Here is a 27,585-nt window from a genome sequence, read left to right as displayed (position 1 = left end):
TCACTCGTCTGGTCAAGTGCCAAAAATTTAGAGTGTGTCAGTCCACCAGTTCCTCTGCAGAGAAGCTCTCTTCTCGCCCAGCGAGTATTCTGTGCTTTTGGATTGAGGCCAGGAGGGGAAATCCATTTTCCATAAAGAATGCACACAGCTCAAGTGAAGATTTTTTTTAACCTACTAAAATAACTTTATGGACAAATGCCAGCTTGCTAGACACGTTCGGCAAAGAACATTTGGCATCAAAAACAAGGTAAAGTAATCTATCGAGGTAACAAAGTTTTAGAAACAAGGAAATGACTGTAAGTGCATTCGTGGCATGTCACATGATTTGGCACAGACTGTGCGATTGGCCGGTACTGAAGTAAATACAGCCGCCATGTAAGGAGTCTGAAAGCTTCGCCCTTTGCTGAATTCTTAAAATGGCGGACTTGCTGCGCTCCATGAGAAGCAAAATGAGAGCCAGTCTCAAATTTTTTTTCTCCCCCTCTTTCTGCCTCTCTTAAGTTTTTATAAACCTTGCAGATTTGAGTAGAAACAGATTTCTCACAACTTGCTCTGCTTCTCAGTTTCACAGTTCAGCATACACTCAGGCTCTGTCAAAAGCTTGACAGCGTTCCAGGGGAAATATTAACTGTAAACTTTCCAACAGGAATTAAAGGAACAGAGCTCAGATCAGGATGCTCCTCTTTTAAAAATACATCTAAGCCTGATGTTTAAACAAATTTGCAAAGTTTATGTTACAAGATACACAGCTGACACTGAAATAGACTCAAATGGGGTTCCATTTCACCACGTCATGAATGCCATTATATAAAAAAAGGACACACATCCTTTATGGCCAAAGAGCCCAACTGCTCTCCCCCTTCCTTGCAGGCCTGACCAGTTGAACACTGCATGCTCTGATGAATAAATATTTGCCTCTGGCTAAAGTTCAAGCAGCCCAGTGTGGTTGCCAGACACAACAGAAAACCAACTTCCAAGGAAAAGTGTTTACTGCAGCACTGGCTGAAGAAACCAATGCCAACAAACTATCAACCCGGATTGGCCCACGCCTGCAAAGACTTATCATAAAGGATCTGGCCAGATGCCACCAGTATGTCCCCACCCCTTTTATTAATAGCTGATTTATCTAACACAGCTTTCCCATGCTTAATATGTTTATAGCTAGGGCCAATTCATTTACACGTCTTGTCAGTTCAGGAAGGTAGGATGAGTCACATTAAAACAGCTGTCCCATATTTTAACTTTCAATATAGATTTGGAGCTTGATTCTGTTTATAGAAGAAGGTACAGACAGAGTTAGAAATAATTCCTCTGCAAACGAACATCATCAACTTAAAGGAAGAGATTTAAGAAGGATTACAACGCCCAGTACATTTTCACACAATGAATTGTCTGACCTTTCCATTTTTAAGTACAAGTCCCCTCTTTAACAAATAGACGTTTCTCATTCCATAGAAGAATACTTTATTGGCCAAGTGTGATTGGACACACAAGGAATTTGTCTTGGTGTAAATGCTCTCAGTATACATAAAAGAAAAGATACATTCATTAAGAATCAAGAATCATAATGTACAACAACACTTAATGATAGTCATAGGGTACAATCAGCAATCAAATCATACTAGGAAACAGTCAATATAAATCATAAGGATACAAGCGATAAAGTTACAGTCCTACAATCACAATGGGAGGGGATGGGTGATAAGGAGTGATGAGAAGATTAACAGTAATAGTAGTTCAGACAGTGATGAGTGAACAGTGCAACACTTGAACAGTGTTGAGGAAATTATTTGTTTAGCAGAGTGATGGCTTTCGGGAAAAAACTGTTCTTGTATCTAGTTGTTCTTGTGTGCAGTGCTCTATAGCGTCATTTTGAGGGAAGGAGTAGAAACAATTTATGTCCGGGATGTGAGGGGTCTGTAAATATTTTCACAGCCCTCTTTTTGACTCGTGCAGTATACAGGTCCTTGATTGAAGGCAAGTGGGTAGTAATAGTTTTTTCTGCAGTCCTAATTATCCTCTGTGTCTGTCCTGTTGAGTTGCAGAACCAAACCAGACAGTTATAGAGGTAAAGATGATAGACTCAATAATTCCTCTGTAGAATTGGATCAGCAGCTCCTTGGGCAGTTTGAGCTTTCTGAGTTGGCGCAGAAAGAACATTCTTTGTTGTGCTTTTTTGATGATGTTTTTGATGTTAGGTGTCCATTTTAGGTCATGTGATATAGTAGAACCTAGAAATTTGAAGGTCTTTACTGTTGATACTGTGTTGTCTAGTATTGTAAGAGGTGGTAGTATGGGAGGGTTTCTTCTAAAGTCTACCACCATTTCTACGGTTTTGAGTGTGTTCAGTTCCAGATTGTTCCGGTTACACCACGAGGCAAGTTGTATAACCTCCTGTCTGTATGCAGATTCATTGTTGTCTCAAATGAGGCCAATCACTGTTGTGTCATCAGCAAACTTCAGTATTTTAACAGATGGATCGTTTGAGATGCAGTCATTGGTATATAGGGAGAAGGGAAGTGGAGATAGCACACAGCCTTGGGGGGGCCCTGTGCTGATTGTACAGGTATCGGATGTGATTCCGCCTAGCTTCACCTGCTGCTTCCTGTCTGTTAGGAAGCTTCTGATCCACTTACAAGTGTGTTCAGGTACCGCTAGTTGGTTTAATTTACTTAGAAGAGCGTCTGGAATGATGGTATTGAATGCTGAACTGAAGTCTACAAAGAGGAACCTTGCGTAGGTATTTGGAGATTCAAGGTGATGTAGTATGTAGGATGTAATGCAGAGCCATGTTAACTGCATCATCTATAGATCTATTTGCTTGGTGTGCAAACTGCCTGGGATCTAACAGCAGATCTGTGATGATTTTTAGGTGGGACAGCACAAGCCTTTCAAAGATTTTCATAACTACAGATGTTAGAGCAACTGGTCTGTAGTCATTCAGTTCCTTGATAGAGGGCTTCTTTGGCACTGGGATGATGGTAGAGCATTTCCTTCTTAAATTGAGGGAGAAATGACAGTACCCTCATGACACAATGTTTAATTATATACTGGTTGACTAAGAACAACCCTTGCGGCTACATGTCTTAATTTGAAGGAATATTTTTGTTAACTTTCTGAAGAGTCTCCAATTCAATACAAATCTTAGCTAATTTCAGATCCATATCTAGTTGCAGGCAGTGGATGGTACATCTAGATCAGGGATGTGGAATGATGGCTCTTTTATGATTTGTGGACTTCAATTCCTAGAATTCTTGAGCCAGCTTGCTGGCTCTGGAATTTTGGACGTTGAAGTCCACAAGTCATAATGAACTCATTGTTCCCCACTTCTGGTCTATATATATATATAATTAAATGCTTTCAGACTTGCAAGTTAAAGTAACCTCTGTTAACATAACTTTACAATAAAGATAATGCTAGTACTCCTGCTGTGCTTCTTCTATGGATTACCTTGAAGCAGAGGTCCCCAAACTTGGCAACTTTAAGACTTGTGGACTTCAACTCCCAGTATTCTCCAGCTAGCATAGCTGCCTGAGGAATTCTGGGAAGTCTACAAGTCTTAAAGTTGCCAACTTTGGGGGACACCCTGCCTTGAAGGATGAAGATTAACATCATGTCAAGGAAACTATCTGCTCTGTTGAGACACCAGCTCCATTTAACTCTCCCACAAGTGTTTCCATTGATGGAAACAGTGATGTTTCCATCACTGTTGCAGTCCCAAACACATGGTTAACTGAAATACCTTTTGCATATAGTTGTATATTTGTGGGGTTGTAAAGGATATACACTATTGTCAAGTGCTAAATATTCCAGAGAACGTAAAGGGAGTCTGTTTTTTTCCACAGCGTTTTAATATGTTACCCACATGTTTCTATGTTTCTTTGGCTGAAGATTCAATGCAAACAATTATCCTCTTATTTACATAATCAACATTTTATCTTAATTTAGAAGTTAGATTGTTTGCTGCTATCTCTCTCACTAGTCAGCATTTTATATGAATTGTTCCCCTCTATTGTTGCTATTGCCATTTTTGACTTTTGGTTTCTAAATATATTTTCAGATGTTTAATTAAATAGTTTTCATTTCAGTCATAAACTGCTTTGGAGCCCTTGGAACTGGAAGGCTGCTAACGAATCTATATATTAAATCAATAATAAAATGTTGTAGGTAAATTTTAAAAAACCCTCCCAATGCATTAGAGGCAACAACCAGAAGTAGCATTAGAGGGAACAGTAACAAAAGTGAAAGAAAAGGTAGTTGCAACAAAAGTATTAGGAAATAGAAAAATTAGCCCTGTCAGAGAAAAAATGAGGATATATAATTCTTATTTAATAAGTAGGTATTTGGAAAATTATAATAAATATAATGAAAATTATAGAAATGATTGGTTCAGAGCTGGTTTATCAGTAGAGAGGTTTTTCTGTGCCCACTTTCATTTAAATTTCCTTAAAATTAAGGCTACTCTGAGGCTCGTGATATATACTTTGTTTTAAAAACAACATCACTGCATGAAATTGAAAAGTGTGTTACTTCAGAGGGAAAAAGGTAGTTCCAAGATGAATAAAGGCAAACCCAAAAGATTTCAATTATCCCACAGAACACTCTTCAATTACAGAATTTACATTTCCCATTAGCACGACAATCATCTCCAAAAAGGTTTATTTTCATATTTTCAAGATAATTGAGAAAATAAAATAAATCATTATAAAAACAGCAAATCTCAGTAAAGTTGAATTTAAAGGCAGAAACTTTCCTATTAGAAAATTCACATGCAACCTGGAAAAAAATATTTCTATATGTCAACATTCATTGTGGTCTACCAAGGGGGTGGGTGGGAGACAAAGCCCAAACCTGTTTCTGTTTGAAATATATTAAATTAATTTAATCTACTTTTAAAACTTAATTGCTTTGTCATATAACAATAGAAAGAATGAACATTTTGAAATAAATATAACTCTTCAATTCATAATTAAATGATTTAAATAAAATTTACATAAATTCCACATTAATACTTTAATATGTCCACATGAATTAACTTGTATTAAACTAGACTAATACAGAACTTTCACTATCAGGTTAATGAAATCAAGTTGTTAGCTTTATATTATAATTTATCTATTTATTTACAGTCTTTATATATCACAGTATTTCCAATAAAATTCCCAACAGTTTACAGTTTAATTTAAATTTAATTAAAAATAACAAATTAAACAAAATGCACCCTGACACACAATCCAATGGTAGCAATTACATCTTAAATATTTTCTGGAACTCTACCAATTTTAAAGCCTTCTTAAACAGTGTCAAGCTGGATGCTTGTCCAATGTCTGGGGAAAGTATGTCCCAAAGAGAAAGGGCTGCAAATGAACAACAGTGTTCCCAGACCTCCCATTAATATTTTCAATGGAGAAGAAACTTAACTGTCCAGTCCTGTTATAAGTCTTCAGAAAAAGGGGCTTTTATTTGAAGAATACTATCCTGAAAAAAAACCCTGAAAACCATGAAAGAAGTTATAGGTTAAAGACTTTATAGGTTAAAACCAGCATTTTTTTGAAACCTACTGGAAGTCACAGCAATACTCACAACAGTAATGCTCTGGGGTGCAGCAGATTGGTTGACCCATTTTGTTTGAATTGCAGGTTACTAGCACTCTTCATGAGTAGCCTAATGGAACATGCACTGACCTCCTACTTCAAGTTGGACTACAACTGATAGAACAATCTGAGCAATGGTTGTTCAATTACAGATTTCATCTGCAAATCCAGCAGTAGCTATGAGTTTAAGAGAAATTCAAAGTTGCGGATCCAATCCTTCAGGAGTGGTGCCATTCATTCCAGAATCAAGAATCGACCAAAATACAGACAGGTTTTCCACAAACAGGACCTCCATCTACAAAAGTTTATTCACCGCTTGGCCTGAGATGGAATTGTATAACTGGGCATTGAGGGTACTGACAGCACATCTTGAATTGATTGATGACCCTTCTGAAGGGGTTCATCTAGTTGTAAAAAAATGACAATACAATGGGTGAGGCTCTGTGGTACTTTCCAGGGAAGAAACTACCAAGTCAACTTCTTAACTCTTAGTTTGCATAGCTGCAGAGTCAAAGTAGTACAGAAAATGTTCTGGTATTTAATATAATTTTCTACTTGGCTTTTATGAAATAGTTCTTAATGTCACTACTTGGCTGGTCCAATCTTTCCCCAAATCATACATGTATGTGATGCCACTTATGTCAGTCTACTTTAAATCTAGGTATCCCACCACTAATATTGCCAAGAAGAAGCCAAACTGAAACATATGACAGAGAATAATAATAATAAAAAAATGTCCTGTTCCACTGAGAGCAGGATACAATTAATTCTGGAAGATTCTTCCTTCTGTTACTCTGTTGTCAGAAAGGTCAACACGATTAGAGCTTATATACTCACTACTAGTAATCAAAACAAAACATATGTAAAACTCCTTACAGACCAAGTATACAGAGTGAGAAAATAATTTAGTTACATCAACATGGGCAAATGAAAATATGCCTTTTAATTGTGTATTAGATCTATATTTGAAACATTAATAGGAAATAGTAATGCTCAGTATAGATTTATAGATATAATGCAATAGTATAGATTTTTTCTTAATTTTGTTCCTTAATGTTTCTGCCTTATTCTTACAAAAGGTCTGATCAGTATCTGATCAGATTTAATTCTTCCATGTCATGATCAAAATATTGTTCTCAAAACTGTACCTGAATATTCCATCCCTATAGTAGATAAAGGAATAAAAAACTTTTTTTTAAAGCTGAGGGATTATAAGAATCATACTCTGGTTTTGACAATCTGCTGAAATCCAATGGATTATTGGACTCTTTCTATTACCTATGGAAGACACTACAGGTGACATACACAGAAAGAATTTTGAACTGCCGTAAATACATTAATGAGAAATAATTAACAAATCCTGTAGGTTTATAAGGAAATGGAAAGTTATTTAGCAATTGTAATGTGTGAACTAATTCCACTAGTCTGTCAATGAAGAGTCTGAAACATGCACGTACAATGTACACACATAGTTTTTAAACAGTAGTAATTTCCCCATTGTCAGATATAACATGATGCAAGAAATAATGCATATCTAAAATTATGTTTAATATTGCTGGGTTTGGGCAAGCCTATATGCAGTCATGCCTTGTGGGCTTATCAATGCCCGCACCCACAAGACTGTATGGATTGGGGTTTTTATGTGTCTTAATTACTGAATCAGCATATGTACCGAATGGATACAAAATGCTATACTCCATAAACTCCTGCAACATGTGCACCTAAAGGGCATTTTAAAATGTTCAAACAAGAATCAAATAAAACTAACAGCATCCAATTGTACTTTCTTTCGTTGTACATTACTGTCAATATAGTCTGAAGTAATTAAAATGCCAGAAATATAAATATTCCCTTTAATGCCACTGAATCCACCATTTTACTAGGAAAAGGCTTAGCTATGTTATTTGCAATTCCCCTACTGCACAACAATGTACATTACTGTCTGTAAGCTCTAATTTGGCATAGCGCATCATTAATGACCTGAATGGTGGCTGTTTCACACATACATATTTAATTACAACAGCTGAACAAATTACATATTTATGCTTTATAAAGGGGATTGCCAGTCTAATTCATTTGCTATGCATGCAGGTACAGGGCTCCATCTGCAGCAGCATCTGCACAACAAGAGCTAACAATTATCCATTGTACAGCGAGTGTATCTGGTGAAACCTGTAAGAGATGCAATCGCATTAACCACTTCACTACATACGTGCCATTATTTTTCTCAATGGCCCTAAATATTTTAAATAATGGATTATTAACCATAATGATTCCTTGCATGTCTTTCGGCACGTTCCCAAAGCACTTTACAAACAACAGTAAAGAAAACCTTGGGAAAAGACCTTTGGAGGTACAAACCCAATGCAGACTAGCTTTATGGCTGAGGAAGCAGGACAGAAGTTAAGTGAAACTAAGACAACGTGACAAGGAAAAGAGTAAGAAAACAAAGCCACATATTTCTTTTTTCAAACTCTTTCATAATTGCTCCAGGTAGCTCTATTCGTCCATTGATCATGTGGAGGAAAGGATGTCCGGGAGTCTTAAAAACTAAGAATTTGTGTTATTCTTACTGAGTGGAACACTTACCCATGAGTTAATTGTGCTTCTGCTGAAACAATTGTATTGCTGGTGAGTGAAAAAATACTCTAAAAACTTAAAGACTTATATCTTCAAACAATTACTGCCCTGTTTTATAGACCTGGATGACCAGAAAGGTCATGCAAGAAGAACTCTAAGGTTTATGCCGAGAACCAGAGTCTTGTTCAGTAGTTACTCACAAATAAACCTTATCAGGAGTGATGCCTGAACCCAGAATCGCTCTCCCTCCTGCAGTCTGGTCACTATTATATGATTGATAGGGTAGTTAAGACCCCTCATCTTTCAAGCCTTGCCAGAGGAATGAATAATCCTATTTTGGTTTTGTCTTCCATGATCTCCCCTCTTTTTAATATATAAGTTTCATTACTGTATTTTAATCACTTTATTGTGAACCTCTTTGAGATCAACTATATCTAAAGGATATAGAAACCCATTAATAGTACAAATAGTGATAGTACAAATACGATACCAAAAATAAACTGCTTTACAACGTGATTATGAATCCAAAAGGAAAGATTGGCCCACCTCATCAACACACTTGCTAGGTGAAAGTGGGGCTGTTTGTACTTCCTAAATGCAGCTGAGCTCATGATATTATTGACATGGGGGAAACCAATTTGTTTTGCTAATGAGAGAGAGGAGAATTAAAGGAGTTAAGAGGCAACATCACTACCTAAAGAACAGAGGTTTGTCCCTTATATGCCTCATAGACCAAACACATAAAGGATAAACAATTTAGCACCATCCACTCTAAAGATTCTCTATGGACTCTAACAATAGTGCTGGTGAGTATATGCAGCACTATATTCCTGATCTGAATATTTTGCTAAATCAAACATTGTCAGATATTTTGGCTGTAAAATAATCTGTTAACACAAGCTAAAATTTGCAACTCTAGATATAATGAAATTAGTATAATTTAGTTTCTGAATAGACATTTTAGGCAATGTATTATAGTTTGGGAACTGAGAGCGCCAAACAAGAACTATCATTCAGTGCAAAACACAATTCAAACCCACACTACTTAAAGGTTTTGCTTTTTCAGGATCAAATATACTTTTAAGCCAAGATGTTCAAGTGAAATTGTATTCCTCTATTTCTTTAGACTATACGGAGGCATTTCTTGTTGGCATTTTCTTTCTGTTTTATATGTAACCGTGGGAACAATGTGATGAATTTCCCAAATTTGATCTCATATTAAATGCATAGCTGGTCAGGCGATGATCAAGATGCAAGATTAGATAAATGTCAAGAAACAAGTAGTACTATACATCAGTAGAAATTGGACAGTACTGAGTGAACAAAGAGAATACATATAAAAAGCAAGGATGGGGAATTTTAAAAATATATTTTATATGAAATAAGTTTTATTTAAAGACAGCAATGGAACATCTGATAAACCAATTGAGAATAAAACAAAAAAACAACAGAGGGACAAGGTCACAATATTTTCATTTTTTAAATATACATACATACATACTTACATACATACATACATTACAACAAAGAAGCCCTATAAAATTGTATCTCTATTAAGCAACAGCCGTAAAGGCAACATTTCACTTAGTTTATCTCCAGAATTCGTGAAACTTTATTTATATTTTATAGCCCTTGAAAATAGGCTTCATGTTTATGAGTTTCTTCATGAACTCCACTTTCTCTTGTTTCCCTTCCAGCAGAAGGAAATGATCTTATTATTTGTTTGCACGTTGGAGAATGTGAACAAAAGAAGGCACCTGATATAACACTGTATAACATTCAAATGAGTAGGTATCTTATGAGATAAAAGAAAATAGGTAGGCCAAACACTTGTACATTGTGAGAAAACTCTAACAAGATTCATCAAGTGTCTAAAAATGCCTCTCTTTTTCATGAACTTTCACACTTCCCCTTCTTCCACTGCACTAAGTGAATTATCTCTAATCAACCACCCAGAAAGGCCTGTTGAAAATTCCAAATCCTTCAGTAAAATGCTCACTGTTGTAGCCCACTACACAAAATATCAAAGAACAACCACCAAACTAATTAGGGGACTAGAGAAATGGATTAAATGATTAACACTTCAAAGAGCTAAACATTTACAGCTTGATTATGCAACAACATCAAAGATGGCTCTAAATATTTAATAGTATAAACATCAGGAAGAGTAATACAAGATGATAAAGCTAAGAACCAAGTTATTAAATTAAGAAAGGAAAAAAATCATTCAGGAGATTAAGAAAGTTGTCCTTGCAACACGATAGAATGGCCTGCAAAAGAATCTCACAAGGGAAATGGTGAAAAAGGGAAATCTGGACAAAAATGTACTGTATGGAGCAACTTCAAGAGAAAAACATATTGACCTATTGGATTTCTAACATCTATCATTTTTATGGTTCTATAAGAATGTTGAAGAACTTTCACCTAACACATTTCATATATTCAATATGCAGCATAAACATTGTATTATAGATGCAACACAGTAAGAAAATTGGCAGTAAATAATATATTAAGACACTTTCCATTATAAATTAATCTTAAGAAATAAATGGGTTTAAATAAGAGGGTTTTTCCCTCCAGTGTGCAGCTGTTTGTATTCATCCAATATAAGAACACACATGTTTTTATTAAGTTACAGTGAATTTCTTAGTATCATTCATCTTTTTTCTGGGGCCATTCAGAGCTTAAACATTGTTCCTGAAGACCCCACAACATTAACAAGGTGGCAGGTGCTAAAATAGTGAATACTACATGAGACATTGCCCTTTATATGCACATTGACACATATTATACATGCAAACTCACTTCAGTGCCGTTGTAACTTTGAAAGCGCACTAAATGATCTGCTGTAAGTCTAGAATTATCTGTATATTTGAATGAAACCAATTTCACCAATAACTAAAACACAAAAATAGAGGAAAATTATAAGACAGTGCTCCACTAAAACAACTTTTTAAAAAAATCTTCTGATTTTTCTAATCAGAAGAGCAGTTTTTGCATTTTCTTATACAGCAGATAAGATTTGCAAACATCCAATTATGTCCTCTAGAATACTCTGAAATTCATTTTATTTATAGAAATGATTTTATCCATAGAATATCTTTCCTCTTTTTTCTTAGTCTTATTCATTGAAATTGCTCAAGATATTTGCATAACAAAAACAACAAGCTGGAAGACAATTTAAAGGATTCAGGTGTTCTAAATTTTACTTTTAAAGTATGCACGTATTTATTGCATAAATAAGCCAAAAGACACACAAGATGGAATATTGGTTTATGAGAGGGACATGTATTATATGTATTTATATCTACAAACTTTCAGTGACAGAGAAATCTACGTCTAACCATTAGTGTCAGCCAAAGTTGATTTTAGATTTTATCTATGCTTCTAATGAAACAATGAAATCAGGCTTACTATGCCCTTCCATGGTTCTTCTTGAACATATTATTTGATCCAAACCCTGTAATTTATTTATTTTTACATGCAGTTTACTCTGTATCTATATCATTTTCCCTTAATAGCCCTTACTTGGGCTCTTGTTCCTTTTTTGCCCACCACTAGCAATAAAATCTTATATCCCAAAAGTCCTAATTATGGACTTTTGAGACTTTTATTGATCAACAATTCAGTTACAGGAATATTAATTAACAATTCAATGACATGAATGTTGCATTGATATAACAAGTAGGAGTTCCACACTATCAAAGATATTCTTGTGGTTATTAATACTTAAATAAGTGGCTAAAGCTTACTGAGAACTGTCTATTCAGTAATCATAATTTCCATAAACAGTCAGATTGCAAGATGGATGGATGGATGGATATTTAGATAGATAGATAGATAGATAGATAGATAGATAGATAGATAGATAGATAGATAGATATACGTGTAGATATAGATGTGACAGACAGACAGACAGATAGATAGACAGATGGGGGGGGGATTACTGCTTATCCTAAATTTCCACTTCAGGATGTCACATAGTATCATGATATTTATAAATGTAAACAGTCAAGGTTGAAGATAGCGTCAAGAGAACTGCTCTTTCTCTGGTATGGGGAAGCAATTCTGTGATGCTGATGTTATAGCAATCTTTGCAATATCTTCAACTGGAAACAAATGAGCTATACAGAAACAGAACAGGGATGAACTGTCCCACTAATCCACTGACATTGCCTCAAAAAAAAACAAAAAACCACTAGCGTCCCAGATATCTTCTGGGGTTTTTTTCCCTGCAGTTCCCATGCAACAGAGGACAATTTCTTGCTGTTCTACAAGTGTAAAGATAACAACCACTTTTATACATAATGCTAAACCAAGACTTGTTTAACCACTGTTGAACAAGTCAAATCAAAATTCACACATATGGCTACAGACAAAACAAGGCCAAGCATCGTGGTTAAAACAAAGAGTCATATGGCAACAAGAAGTCATGTTTTTAAAAAATAATTGGTTGCCAAAAATAAAACAAAGATACCATGTTGAAACAGGATTATATGACCAAACCACACTGGATATAAAAATCATGTACTAGTCTCACGACTGAGAACCAGAGAAGAAAAGAGAGGAACTACACGAAGAAAATCTTAACCCCTGCCCTTACCTAACACTTGGGAAGTGAAAGGTGGAGTTTACACTTATACTTATACTGTATGTATAAATTCTAAGGGGAATTTATTTGTTACTTGTGGATTTTGTTAAAAATGTATATATATATAAATACATATACACATACAAGGGCAACTACTGAAACATATTTAGCTAAAAAGTATCCAGTAAAGCTGCTTAAGTTCCATGTTAGCTATTTTAATGTTAACCTCATTTACTATACTGACTTTTGATATGTTCAGTCCAAAAGACTTTGCCATGTTTTTTTAAAGAAAAGTGCAATGTATGCAAATAGTATAAAATACCTCCATTATTTTAACAATGGGAAACATTGTTTATAACTTTAGTATAGAAAAATGTCCTATTATGAATAAATGTCATATTGTGAAATTCGCAGAGCAATATTTTCCCAAACTTATTTATATACTAAGCAATTCTATTTATCAATTTAACGAATTCAGCAAATAATTTTCTGAGCCACTTTTTACAACAGACCCTCCAAGGTATTGTATACAATACAATCCTAGTAATACTTTAAAAATATTATAGAAAAGTAGAAGAAAATATTAAAATGACACACTCACTCTTGTATTGTCTAGATTGTTTTACATAACATTTTTCAGTGTTTAAAATTCTGTTTTAATTACCATGTCAACAGCTCCAAAGGAGAAAGCACTGGCTAGGGGTTTCTTTCAGGTTTGTCCCATGTTTCCAATTTATCAATCACAAAAACAAATGATAAGAGATTTCTTTACCCATCATATTTTTTGCCTTTTGGTTTCAGACCTTTATTGCACCTCAACATGCATAAAAGTTAACAGTGCAGTACGGATTACAAATCTCCCTTCTCTCCAGGACTTTACTACATATTATGGGACAGCACATATGTTATAGAGTGAGACTTTCAACTTTGTTTGAATTCATGCACATCTTGAAACATCATGGGCATTATCTACAATATATGCCACGGACAATGGCTATTCTCACAAAATGTGTGCTACGATGGATTCAGTTAGTAACAAAATATCCATTTCACAGAACGGACAATTGGGAAATGTTTTAAACTTATTTGGTATTGGAATAGATGACAGATGTATACCCTGAGTTTTCTAGCACAAAGTTGCAGACTTTGTTTCATTCTAATTTACCACAGCTCCTCTTTTTCTCACACCCCACATTCTAAGCACATAACAGCCTCATCATTCGTTTTTTTTTTCTTTTTAACATCACACCTCACTCTCTCACTAACATTGAAATCTATCTGATTTCACCTTTTACTTCCTCCTCTGTGTTTCGATTACTTCACAGATACCCCTAAATCCCCCATTGCTCTTAGTAGATTTCTTGATTCCAGTCCCCATTTTTCCTGTTTTCTCCCTCCTTTCACCTCTGTTAGCCTAGAAATGCCTTCCAACTTCCCTTTCCCACTTCATCAGGACATTTCCAGAATCTTCTGGATTATTTTTCTACTGGAATGTACAGCTCCACTGTCAGGTCCAAACCTCATGGTTTATCCCTTCCTTCCTTTAGGTTTTACAGTAGGTTAAACTCTTCTGACTAACAGACTCGTTTCCAGCTTCCCACAATGTTTACTTTCTAATTAGTTTTGGGCTCTATAAACGCAGGATGTTGGGTTTCAGCTCTTCATTTTCAGACAGCTATTATTGATGTTGTTCTTATTATTAAACTCCAGGTATCAACTGATACCAGATGTATATAAATGTAGGTATCTGTGGGCAGCACATTATCTATTGCATTTGGTTTGCACAGGAAAAGCAAAAATAAGCCAGATGGGGCAGAAAGACACACTTTTGTTTGCTTCATCTGATAATCCAGTTAGTTCTCAGAGTGTCTATTTTCATGAGCAAATAATAACAGTTTTCAAACTGGAAATTAAGAAGGATTTTATATGAAACACATATCAAGTTCAGTTCGGGCACTTTCAATATTAGACTGATTAAAATTGAACAAACTTTTTTTTAATTTAGACATGTTATATGTTGGATATGGCAACCATATCCATATGTTTATTTTAGTTAATACATTTTGAATGGTGCACAGTAATAACTTGTATTGAATAGAATAAGAATTTCAATTGTTTCAGAGCAACTGTTTATGATTGCTTCTATTTATATTTTATATTTTAGATTCTATTTATATATTTTATATTTTAGACCTCATGTGCCTTTTGTATTCGAGGAGTATTCTAAACAGAAAATAGTAATAGTATTTTCCCTCCAGTTAGGATCTTTGGAACAAGTCTTGCATATAGATACAAATAAAGTTGAAAATTAATAATATCTGATTTTGTATAAAATTCTAAATATTTTTTTTAAAAAACATTTCAATATTTAACAAATAACAATGACACTTTTTCCACTGAACTGATCTACTAACAGTACAAATTTTGATTAGAAGAAAAAATGATTTTGGTAGCGCCTTTACTCTTGCTCACATCTGAATGCTTCATTTCTCCACCCTACACAATAAACAATATGATAACTGAGGCCTTGTTTTTTAAATACATGGACAGCTCCCCATCAGCTAAGCAGCCATGCAAAACCAAACTGCTGATAAGTGACTTTAAAGGAAAGATGCTCCACTATCATCCACAATTAACATCTGTTTTAATGAACCGAAAATATACAAAACAAAGGAGCTATTGCTATAGCAGATGCTTCCAGGCCTCTTTGTATACTGTTGCCAGGAATAAAATTGGTAAACTAATGTTCTTCCAATTTACCTAAAAAATACTGAGGTACCTTTGCTCTGGACAATGGCTACTAAGGTACAACCTCTACAGAAAATAAGCAGAACATTTTTTTCTTAATACCTGAGTTGAGGGTAGTGAGAGAAGGAAATTGTATTTCTAAGTAAACCCTAGGCTGCAAGTTTTGCCATTGTTTGTTATCTCTTTGCTACAGAGTAAGCCTTTGTTAAAACATGCTAAATTTCAACACTTTGAAAGATTTATATCATTTGAACTTGTGATATACTTGATCATGCTGCATTGTAGGTGTAGAATGTCGCCCGGTAGACAAACATATTCAAAGGACAGAGAGAAGAACTTTGCAAATAAAACATACTGCAATAGTAACAACCCTTAAATCTTAAATACCTAGACTGATTATACAGTACATAGACAAATACAGAACAAGACATGCCTGGTTTGAACTAATTTTGAAAATCAGGGGGAAAATCCTACATCTGTCACATTGTGTTCTTAAGACTCCCAGACCTATGTGAGACAATTCTAATAAGTAACAATAAATAGTCAATGCTATTCTCACAAAAGTGCCAAAATTTGGGCTATAAATTGAGTAGCAATTGAGTAGCAGAGAAGAAGGTCCTACAGAGGACCTGAAGCCATAAAGGAAGACATGTCTTCCTCTCCTCATGTCTGGCAAGCCTATCCTGACATCCATTTCCTCTCTCCAGTAATGTTGCATGATAAGTATGCTTTCATAAAAAGCTGGGAAAGCCAGGCTAAAAATCTGTCTTGTTAAGGAATTCATTTTTCAGCTGTAAAAATGAGATTAATAAAGGTATTCGGGTACATAATAATGTCTCTATTAGCATCTAGTTTCCTATCCAAGATTTGTCTTGCTTTTGACAGTAGCCAACTTTTTAGTTTTCTGCCTCTTGGTTGTAAGTGACTATCTTCCTTATTCAATACTACTTCCAGGTCTGATTTATGTTTTATTTTAAGGTTCAGGCTCAGCAATATGAGATAGAGAAGTACACAATTATCTGTGGTAGTTAACTCTGCTAATCACTATTTGTTCTCAGATTAGTTTAGCTTTACTGCAATTTAAAGGACTAAATTGGAATAAAACACAATTTTTGCTATGCTAATAATCTGTGTTGCTCAATATTTTTTAGAATATGGTTTATTGCCTAGTTATGTATGAACCAAGTCAAATGTCATTTATTTACCAATTTGTCATTAATCGAATCAAGGATTATGCAATGTATAATTGCAATGCTAATTTGTGTGCCACAAGCTTCCTTTTAGGTTATTTCTTCTTTTGTGTATGTGTTAGACAGTCCTTGTGCTGCAAAACACCTTGCAATTTGACTATAATTTTATTGGGTGTGTTTTTAAAATAATGCTCCACAAATAGATAAATGTGAAAAGGTCTTTGTTTCTATATAGAGAATAATGGAATCATGGAACTGTGCTAATAGAACCAAAACATTTTTAAAAAGAAGTGTTTTTAAAAATGAAATTGGAGAGCCCAAGTACATTATTTTTTGTGCTGCAAGAGATTAAAGAGTAGAATGTTGCCCATTTAACTCAACACAAATTTCAGGAAGGTGACAGCATGCAATTCTGTGTGTATATAATAGTTCCATATGTCATCAAAGTAGATGATCCAGATGCAGGACAGATGTGTTGTGCAAATTAATGCAGCTGAAGCCACTTGGATGAAAATTAGATACCTGAAATCAGAGCTTAACCTGCAATTGACAAAAAGTACAGTTCTTTTTTTAATGGAGGCTTGAAATAAAGAGCATGGATAATGAGTTAACAGTTACATACGAAGATAAATTAACAAAATAGTATTCCAATCCTCTCTTATAGAAAAATATGATGAGCCTCTAATGCTTATAAATGCATCAGAGCTGCAGCTTTGCTGCTTATTTCTACTAAACCTCCCTTCAAGCTGGTTTTCTAATGAATATATTGATTTTAAACCTATGTGTGTTCTCAGAGACAATACAGACGAACTTAATTATAATCAATAAAATTTACAGACAGTGATGCAATCCAGCAGAAATGTTCTTATCCAGTACAGCCAGCATATTGTTCCACATGTGTTTTTTTTCTAGTGCACTAGTTCTATAACCTTAATAAATATTTTATAGTATATAGTGAATAACCAAGTATCAAGATGGCAAATTTTAATGGCTGAGAAATAATAGCCTGAAAGAATTTACTAAAGAAAATACATCTACTAACACTAAGTGATTTCTTGACTCTTTACATAAGCATCTACAAAGCCTATACAACAATAGCAAAGGGACTGTATTACTTCACTGTACCCCACTGTCTCCCCAAATGCTTTCTATATAGTCATGAGATAACAAATATATTTTAACTCATTGTATTTTAAGTGAGCATGTGTTGATAAAAAGCTGCATCTCTTGAATTATTCCGAAAATATACAATTGTAAATTTTGTCTTTTAGAAATGCCTGACTATAGAATCTTAAAAGGAAAATCATTTTTTTGTAACTTTCTCCTTAGAAATGACAAATGAATCAGTTCTAAAGGCAAAAGGTTTACACAATCTGAAGAGAAACTAGATAAAGTCTAAATCAATTGGCTAAAACAAAGGTCCCAAAAAGCATGGCTTCTTTGGATTCCAAGAGCAAATCATAGGCTCTCTTTTACCAGAAAATAAACTGATGAAGTTGCTTCTCACCATCCCAACTAGCTTTCTAGGACATTCTCTGCCACCTCAGCTTACCCTCTGTTTCTTGGAGGGAAGGTAAGCACTCTTTCAAATGAAACACAGGGTTACAACTCTTATCACTGTTCATTTTATAAAATGCCTACTGGCTTTGAGAGATGCTTACTAATAAATTTTGTATTGCAATTTTGTATTTTGGCTGCAATTTTGTAATATACTAACTTTTCATGGAATTGCTTTGAAATAAAATAATATATAAAAATCAAATCAGGTAATATAAAGCCTACTGAATGCCAAAGGAGGTATCTACACATAGTCCTATGCATGTCTTATTGGGGTCCTAGGTGTTGGAACATATTGGACCAAAGTTTTGCACTATAACATATTTGCTTATTATTTTCATGTTAATAATGATCCATTTCATTAAAATACCAACTCTCTCTCTCTCTCTCTCTCTCTCTCTCTGATTATATAGTTATCTTATTATGTGCAACATGGTTGCTTTATATTTTCCTCATTATATACTATAAAGAATACAATTAGCCTATCTTAATTCTCTTAGTTATTGTTTTTGGTGATTCTACCGAAAGGCTAATGTATTCAAACCTGTACAATGTACCTTCAGAAAAGAGTTTAAAATAAGACACTGACCAATGGATTCCTTTTATTATAATATAATGCTTCAACAATAAAAAAATATTAGAATTCAGCTCAGGCCTTTCAATTCAGCACAAATAAATTAACAGAAAGCTTCAACTTACTTTCTATTTCCTGTTCTGCAATAAGTCAAATATAAACAAAGAACAAATAATCAAAGAATATCTGAAAAGGAGGAGATTTCTGTGCAGTATACTTGTTTCAGGGAGCATTATTTCTTCAATATAATATTCTTAATAACAACCTTGAAATATAATACTAAGATGGAAATCAAGTTTGCTTTTTTCTATCAAAAATAATTCTGGATGAGCCAGTCAAACACCCTCTACTTTTTGGTTAAACATATATACAATTACCAATTACGGTGTATAGTTTTCCATGAACAAAATTATCTTATTAACTAGTGATCCAAATTATACCCTTAGATTTATTATGACATCATTAAATGAATAACTACACACTGCAGAATAGATATTAATATTAGAATAGAAGTACAACTTAAGAATGCAAGTTTTAAAGAAACCATTCATATATCACTATGCTGTTATAACATGTCTATAAATTCAGACAATTGTCCAAACTACAAAATAGGCAACAATGAAGAAATACTAGATCATTATATTTCTAAGATCAACATATTACAAATGGTTGAATGACTAATTCAAGAATTGCATTTAATAATTGAGTTCCATAATTTTAATTTTATTCTTTTCATGGAATAAAGAATTGGGTTTTATTATTTCATTAACCATGGCTCTAGTCGGTCAGGCAGTCAGAATCTACCAACTGCCTAGAATGCTCAAGACATATTGTTTAATGTTTCATACTCCTCCAGCAAGTAGCACAAAGCTATTAGTGGTTTTGCCCTGCTAAAAGCTCAGCAGTGGGCATAAACGAATTTAAGATGCAATTTAAAAAAAGAAGCCTGGAATACAATGTAATGCAAACTTGTGCTTGTTTCAAGATGTCTAAACTCTGACCACACCGTCAGTCTGGCAAAAGGCAAGGAAGGGAAAAAATGTTCCCTATAAAAAGTTCTCACACCCTCTTGGCTTAAGAGACAGTGGATATTAATCCTCACTCTGCCTGCTTAGCTTCCTTTTTGTGGTCAGCTGAGAAGCTGTGTGGTTGGTCTGAAGGAGACCAGTCCCATTTTTCTCCCCTGTGTTAAAACAAGAGAAAGTTGGTCTGTTACACAGTGAATAAACCACAGACAACCCTCTGTACTGCTGCTTTTCCTTGAAATGTGGCCTGCAGCTATTCGGCTTTCTTAAAAAAGGTTTAATTCAAATCATACACAGTACTGCGAGCTGCCACGTTTCCAAACGTGCACATTCCTTTCTAATCTGTGCTCTTCAAAACTGACAGATTCTGTTTTCACTGATAGCCAGACTAAATGCAATGGCCAGGATCCAAAGACTTTGTGAAACGAAGGTCAGGTTTTCACTGAGAAGTGGTAAGTCTACACTGTGGATATTCTTTGGGTCGCAGGTGGGGCATTTCCATTCAAAATATAAACAAATTTCCTCACATGGGGGAAAAAGTATGTCTAGGACAATGAAAAGAAAAGAAACCTTTTTGTCGTCATTTTCTATTTTTTAATCGAAGAACACAAATCATGAAAGTTCTCAACCTAGATTCTGGAATGGTACTGTTTAGATATTGATGTTTCATTTCAATGGGAATGAGGCATATCATGAGTCCAAGGTTACTTTGAACATGTTATTCGCAAACAGCAGTTTCCCAGGATGCACTGCAAAGGGATGAAGTAGAAGTACAATCTAATTTTAGATTTTGGAATATTATGGGAAATGGCTGGTCACCACTCAAAAGCACACATGCAAATATTGAGAAGAGTAATCTTTAAATTTTCTAATGATACTATAGAGCAGGGGTCCCCCAACTCTTTCGGATTGTTCATCAACTCACAAACATTTATCATATGAAAATAACAACAATAATGGATAGTTCTATCACCGCTTAAGGATCCAGAATGATCACTTTGGGAAACCCTGTCAGCCCAAGCATTAAAGTTTATAAAGCAAATTTAGGGCTACATGTAATCTCCATGTCAGTCTGAGTCTGTTGTAAAGAAAAGGTCATATAATCAGCTTTTGCGACCTTCTCAGTTACGAGCAAAGTTGTAACTTCTGATGAGCAAAGTCAATGGGAAATCCAAATTCACTTAACAACCATGTTATTAACTTAACAAATGCCATGATTCACCGTGGGAAGAAAAGTTGTAAAATAAGACAAACTCACTTAACAAATGTTTCACTTAGCAACATACATTTTGGGCTCAATTGGGTTAGTAATTCAAGGACTACCTGCAGTGCATGCCCATTTAGCTTTTTGAGAATGCAATATTACTGGAGTCCCAAAGAGGCATAACTACTCTTAGGTATCCATGTTGCTGTAGAGCTTGTATAATACTCTACTCAGACAAGTATTGCTACACAGGGGTAAGGTAAACAATTGTCACTCTGCAAAGCTGCAGGTTAGATTAGATGGGTTGGACTGGACTAGGTAACTTAGAAAGGCTGCTCAGGAGCTGTTCTTTTAGAAGTTTAATAACAGTGATGTTGCAAAACACAACCCCAGCTGTTTTATTATATTTTAGAATCTCGGCCACATGGAGCAGTCTGGTTGAAACAGAAAACAAGTCTGGGAAAAAACTGACATTTAGCCAAGAGTTCAAATCTGTTCAAAGAAGTCCTCTGAATTTCACATACTTTTCGCTTCAATTTTAAGGGCTGCAATCAAGAAAAGAAAAAGAGACAGGAAGAAAAAAAGTTAAGATTTAAAAAAAATCAAGCTCTAACTTTTATTGTTTTATGGCTTAGATGCTAGTCAGTGAGCATCTATTATATAAAACCAAATACATTTGTGTATTTTGTTGAAGTTTTCAAAAAATGTCTTCCATTAGTATGGTACTCATCTGGTTTTCTGATATTTGAGAGGAAAATTAAATGAATAAATATTCTATTTTAAAAAATAAAATATACTGACTTTTAACAGAGGTCATATTGGCTACCATAATTAACCTGGACTCAAATTAAGAGATATTTAAATGATGGCTAGGCCTCAATTATATCATTACAATTCTTATGCACAGAATACTAGGTATATACAGTAAAACTCTTCTTGAAGAAACACTGACATTTTTTTCACAAGAAAAAGGAAGGGTTGAGACTTCTGCTCATGAGGTTGATATTTTTTGTTTGGTACATTTGGGTCTCAGTGGACTTTTTCCTGTTGTACAGTAGACCTTTAATCACTAAGTAGAATAAATATTGGTAATATCATCCTCTGAGTAACTAGGCATGAAAGGATAATTATTATGTATCATTTTTCTCCATGAATTCTGGGTATTTATACTGTAAAAACTAAACACGATTATTTTCCCCCACTGTTTTAAATTCTGGAATTTTTAAAGCTGAAATTCAATCATTCAACCCTTTTAAAATTCCCCTGCATTTTCTCCCAGAAAAAGCTCTTGTGGAAGCCATATCCTCATTGTAAACTGCCTACAATAATAAGTTCACCATAGTATACAAAGTCCTATAGCATACAACATAAATTGCAATATATTTTGACCAAGAAAGCAAAAACATTTTATTGAATCATCTGTATCTTGTTATGGGAGAAGAAGCACTGTAAATTCTTAGAAAAAATATATATAATTCCTCTCAATTCATGACCAAGCCCACAAAATTAAACCAATATTTCAATCTATTCTGAGAAAGCTACATGGATTTTTGGATGGTAAAACCATGGATGGTTTTAAGGTAATTTCTTACTTTCAGAACTATTAACTTTATACAAACCACTTTTCATTCTAAGAAAATACATTACCAAATTCATAAACAGAACAACTACAATGGTTACTGTAATATCGGTTTGGTTTTTTTCTCTCCAACAACAATTTTAGAGACAGTGTTTTAAAAAGAGTAAACTCACAGTTTGATTCATAACTAAAATATTTTCAGAAACCTACAGCTTCAAATAAAATAGTATCAAAATATAAGAAACCTTATTATTGCTATTTAAAAACTTATTTTACAACAGAAGATGGAACATAATCAGCTAACTTCAACATAATCAGCTTATGTCATTTATTATAATTTGTCAAATGAGTAGCTGGATAGAGCAGAAAGATTAAAAGTTTAATTTAATTTATTTTTTTTATCTGCTTCAGGAATTTTAATAATTTTATGTAGCTGCATTGCTTTAGGTCCTTTATTAATAGCCTATAACCTACTGATGTGTAATTCTGACCTGAACACAATGAACAGGTCCCCTACAATTCTCATATCTATAAATAGATTATATATTAATAGTGTTTGACACCTGTTATGTTTTTAGCCACCTTTTTAAAAGATCATTATATCTTTGCATTTTCTTTTCTTTTAAAAACAAACTAAGATGTGTATTATCAATAAAATAACACTGAATGTAATTTTATCAAGAAAAAAATATTTCCTTACAGTTAATAAATTTTAGGCACGCATTAGCTTAAAAAAGGACGATAAGTGAATATATCTGAATGTGAGGTATTCATTCATCATGAAAACATGCTGTTTCCAGGATTCAATTCAGTTCCAAATAAAAGATTGCAGACTACAGCTCAGTTACTGGATTGGGATCAGGGGTGAATTCTACCAGTTCAGACTCGAAGGTCAGCTGGCAGCGAACTGGTTCGCTGTGATGAGCATGTGGGCCTGCCCACCTGCCCCTGCTCTTTCCTGAGCTTTATTTCCTTTTTTCAGAGTACAGCTGATTCACGCAGCAGAGCGGTTTGATGTGCCTCAGCTGTTTTATTCACAGGGACTGCAATAGAAGGTAAGTATTAGAGCTTTTTTAAATGTGGAGCACACACGTGCAAAGCATGTGTGCACACACAGAGCATGTGATCACCGAACCGATTGTTATACCAGTGGAATTCCACCTGATTGGGATATATGACAGAGGTTCAACCTGGACATTCAGCATTTTCCAAATAATCATCCAATAATACACACTTCCAGATAATACAACTTCCTTCAAAACATTTCTGTTTTTGCTTCCGGGAGACAAAACTATTGAAAACCATTTTGGTTCGCAGCAGCCTTGCAATAAATTGCTTCTACATTCTTCGCTGCAGCACTTGGATGGCAAGTCCCAACAAATCATTCACTGTAAATAGAAACTAAAGTTGGGCAGTCACAAAACTAAATCTCTTTCTCTCTCTTTCTTTTTTGATTCACCCTGAAAGTTACTTTATATAACAATTTTAGGGAAAACTGTACCTATTCTTTTCAGGCTGTCTCTATCTCAAGGTCCCTTCAATAGTGTAAAAAGTAATTGTAATGGGTTATAAGAGTAACCTTGAAGGAACTGGAGCAAGAGTCACAACCAAGACAAGGATCACACGAAAGGAATTTGAGTCCAAGACAGAAAATGTAATTTGAGACAGCTTCTCAGGACTGAGCCTCCCTTTTTTTTCTTGTAGATTAAGGGAGGGAAGAGAGAAGCACGTTCAGACTTGCAAGATTCTGTTATTGTAAACGTATAATAAAATAATTAGCATTCACAAGTTTGGTTTCCTACTCAGGTCTACTTTGAAGGGAAGCCTCATTGAGGATGCAGAAGGATTCGGATTCATGTTGGTTCCATTTACAATCCAATTTGGATATCTCTCAAATCAACATACCACAGGTGAGAACACATTCTCCAATGCATTGAGAAAAGGTGTGAATAACATTCAAACCAGATTTAGAAAAAATGCATTCTTTGTCCAGAAGCTGGATAAATAAAAAGAGCTAAGATGTTTAAACATAAGTACATGTTTTGCCAATGCTTACCGTGTTTCTCATATAATAAGGCTGGGTCTTATTTTTTTTTGAGCCCCGAAAAAATGGCTAGGCCGTCTTTTCGGGGTGACTTAATTCCCCCTTTGAATCTTCGGTGGGCGGCAACGGCTTGGATGTTGACCTCGGCGTTGGTGGGGCACTTTGTATCGGGTCAACGCAGGCAGCACCATATCTGGGTGTGCAACAAAAGTACTTCCTAACGGCAAGCCCCCATTCCCCCATTTCGCATGTTTTAATATAGGCCTTAATTTGGGGGGAGGGGCTTAATTTCATTTCATGCCTATAAAACATGCTATTGGGGGAGGCCATATTGTTTGAGAAACAGGGTAGATAAAATGAATGTTCCTATTCAATAGGTCAATGTAAAGATGCAGCAAGAATACAGGACCTCATCCAATTTCCTCTGGCCCATTAATTTATTTTCTTGTGTAAACACAGAAAAACAACTTTTTGTAAGAAACTTTTTTTTAAGATCAATGAATTTCACCACAGGATCAACACCAGTAATGGTCAGAAGATTCAATTAAACTGATTTATTGCAAAAAGCCTACGCATAAGAATCTTATCAACTAATGGTCAGCATTTGGTGTCAGTTAAATTAGGGCCAATGGCATTCAAGAGAGGGGGTTGAACTAAGTTTGCTTGTGGCTACATTAGAATTCTAGTCTGATCCCCCTTTTTACTCTGCTCCCAGATTCTGCCATTTCTTCTCTTACACCAATCATTGGATGTTTCAGGATTAGAGATTTCAAAAAGTGCACAAAATAAAATGTCTACCATGTATAACCATTAAAATTGTTGGGGATGATATGCTGACTCTGTAAACTGCTTAGAGAGAGCTGTGAAGCACTGTGAAGCAGTATATGTCTAAGTGCTATTGATATTTCCATAAGTGACACAGCATTATGTAATAAGAGAAGATATAACATAAGCAAGCTAGGTGTTTTTGGTCACTGAGCCTGGACATTCTTTTAAATACTTTCAAAAAGATTCCAAAACTACCTAAGGTGCATAGAGATAGTCAAGTGTTTTCACTGCACTTCTCTTACAAAACCAGAATCCATTTCCCATATCAGTTGTGCAAACTGAGTTTAGGAAGAAAAAGTTAGTCAGGCATTTGTCATGTTGCAAAGCAGTATTATTCCCCTCAGAGCTTTCCATTGCTCTTCAGTGGACAAATTCAAATAAAAAGACAATCACTGTATAGGTTTAAACTAAGCTAAAATCACTAATAATGACCAAAATCTATTCATAAATCAGTGCAGTATGCTTTCTTATTCTCCTCTGGGCAAGATACAACCAATCATGAGCCTAGGAATGCAAGTGTTTTCCAATATTGTGGCCACATTGTTTTCAATTGAGTGCTGCCCTCCAGTATCACATTGTCTCATCTCCCATAACCATGACTGGCAATTCATCAAGCTATCAAGAAGATTATTTTTTCTGATACAAATCCCATAGTCCCAGGAAGAAGGTTCCTTCACTTTAAAAGTCTCCAAGAGCTTCTTGATCTCTCGTAATAGTGAGTGTTTCTGCAGAACAGCATAAGCCTAGCTTTTGTCAGTTTCCTCTCCCTCCCCTTGTAAGGAGCAACTTCCTGCAGATATCAATGAAGATCAGGGGTGAGCAACTATGGTAACTTCACAACAACCTATGGACTTCAACTCCCAGAATTCCCGAGCCACCCATAAATACACACCAGTTGTCAAGCATCCAAATTTGGATCATGTGACCATGTGGATGCTGCAACAGTTGTAAGAATAAAAAACTGTCATAAATCACTTTTTTCAGGGATGTTGTAACTTTGAACAATTAATAATAAAGAAATAAAGAAATACATAAATAATTGTGAGTCAAGGACTATCTGTAATGTGGTTTTAGCCTTGGGTTTCCTGAGTAATGCCTCACTATATATACAGGTATTACCTGTTATATTAAATCAACTTCTAAATTACCTCAAATTTTGGTGAAATACCATTTTGGGGAAATTTGAGGTAATTTAGAAGTTGATTTAATATAGATGGGTAATTCCCCTGTTAAACAAGTCAGTTGTTAAGTGAGTCATGCCTCATTTTGTTGATATTTTTGCCATATTTTTGCTACAGTGGTTTTAAGTGAATCATGTGATCATTAAGTGAACCTGGTTTTCCCCATTGACTTTGCTTGTCAGAAGCTCCCTAGGAAGGTTGCAAGTGACAATCCTAGCACCCTGGGATGCTGTAACTATCATGAATACCAAACACCTGAAATTTGACCACATGACTATCGCCACATGCAACAGTCGTAAATGTGAAAAATTGTCATAAGTCACTTTTTTCAGTGCCGTTGTAAATCTGAACTGTCATTAAATGGAATAGTTTTTAGTTGAGGACTGTGTATTATTGTTATTTTTTTAAAAAAAAACTACATGGAAATGTCTATACTCTGACACCACAGAATATTTTCGAATGGGATTTATATTACATGTTGTAATCTTTGCAGCCACTTCACTAAACATAAAATGAGAAAAAAAGATATAGAAAGGAAGTGCCAACATAGCAGCAATACCATGCTGACTGAAAGGTAATGCAACCACTGGAATGCAAAAACCCAGGATCTACTTTTACCCTCCTTCCTAGATTGAAAATTAACAGGAAAAACATATGATCCCTACCTCTCTCTTAGGTACATACTTATACAGAAGTATACAAGTGCCCCAAGAACTGTGTGCATCAGTGTGAAATGTAAACACTCTTCAAATATCTGTGTGCCTAGTACAATTCAAACACAGAGGTTCAGGCATTATAGTTTTATTGCACAACCATAATTCATACCTCCTCCTTAACTGTCTTATCATGAGCTTTGGAAATAACAAGAACAATATTTTGTGCTGTGTATT

The 27,585-nt window shown here is 34.8% G+C and overlaps 1 protein-coding gene and 1 long non-coding RNA gene across 13 annotated transcripts in view; one reads left to right on the top strand and one right to left on the bottom strand.

Annotated features, from left to right (window-relative positions):
- The window catches only part of NFIA (nuclear factor I A), a 479,105-nt gene that overhangs the window by 207,851 nt on the left and 243,669 nt on the right, over positions 1–27,585 (bottom strand). The gene's annotated exons all lie outside the window — the stretch shown is intronic.
- On the top strand, positions 116–27,009 carry LOC148131224 (uncharacterized). The gene is made up of 4 exons (XR_015748596.1): positions 116–247; positions 23,625–23,697; positions 24,449–24,552; positions 26,878–27,009. It is a non-coding gene; the product is annotated as an uncharacterized LOC148131224 (long non-coding RNA).

This window comes from Notechis scutatus, chromosome 3, assembly GCF_049901735.1.
Source record: "Notechis scutatus isolate UNSWTSFEM ecotype Mainland chromosome 3, rNotScu1.2, whole genome shotgun sequence".
Classification (NCBI taxonomy): Eukaryota; Metazoa; Chordata; class Lepidosauria; order Squamata; family Elapidae; genus Notechis; species Notechis scutatus.
This window is presented reverse-complemented; position numbering and strand designations above follow the sequence as displayed.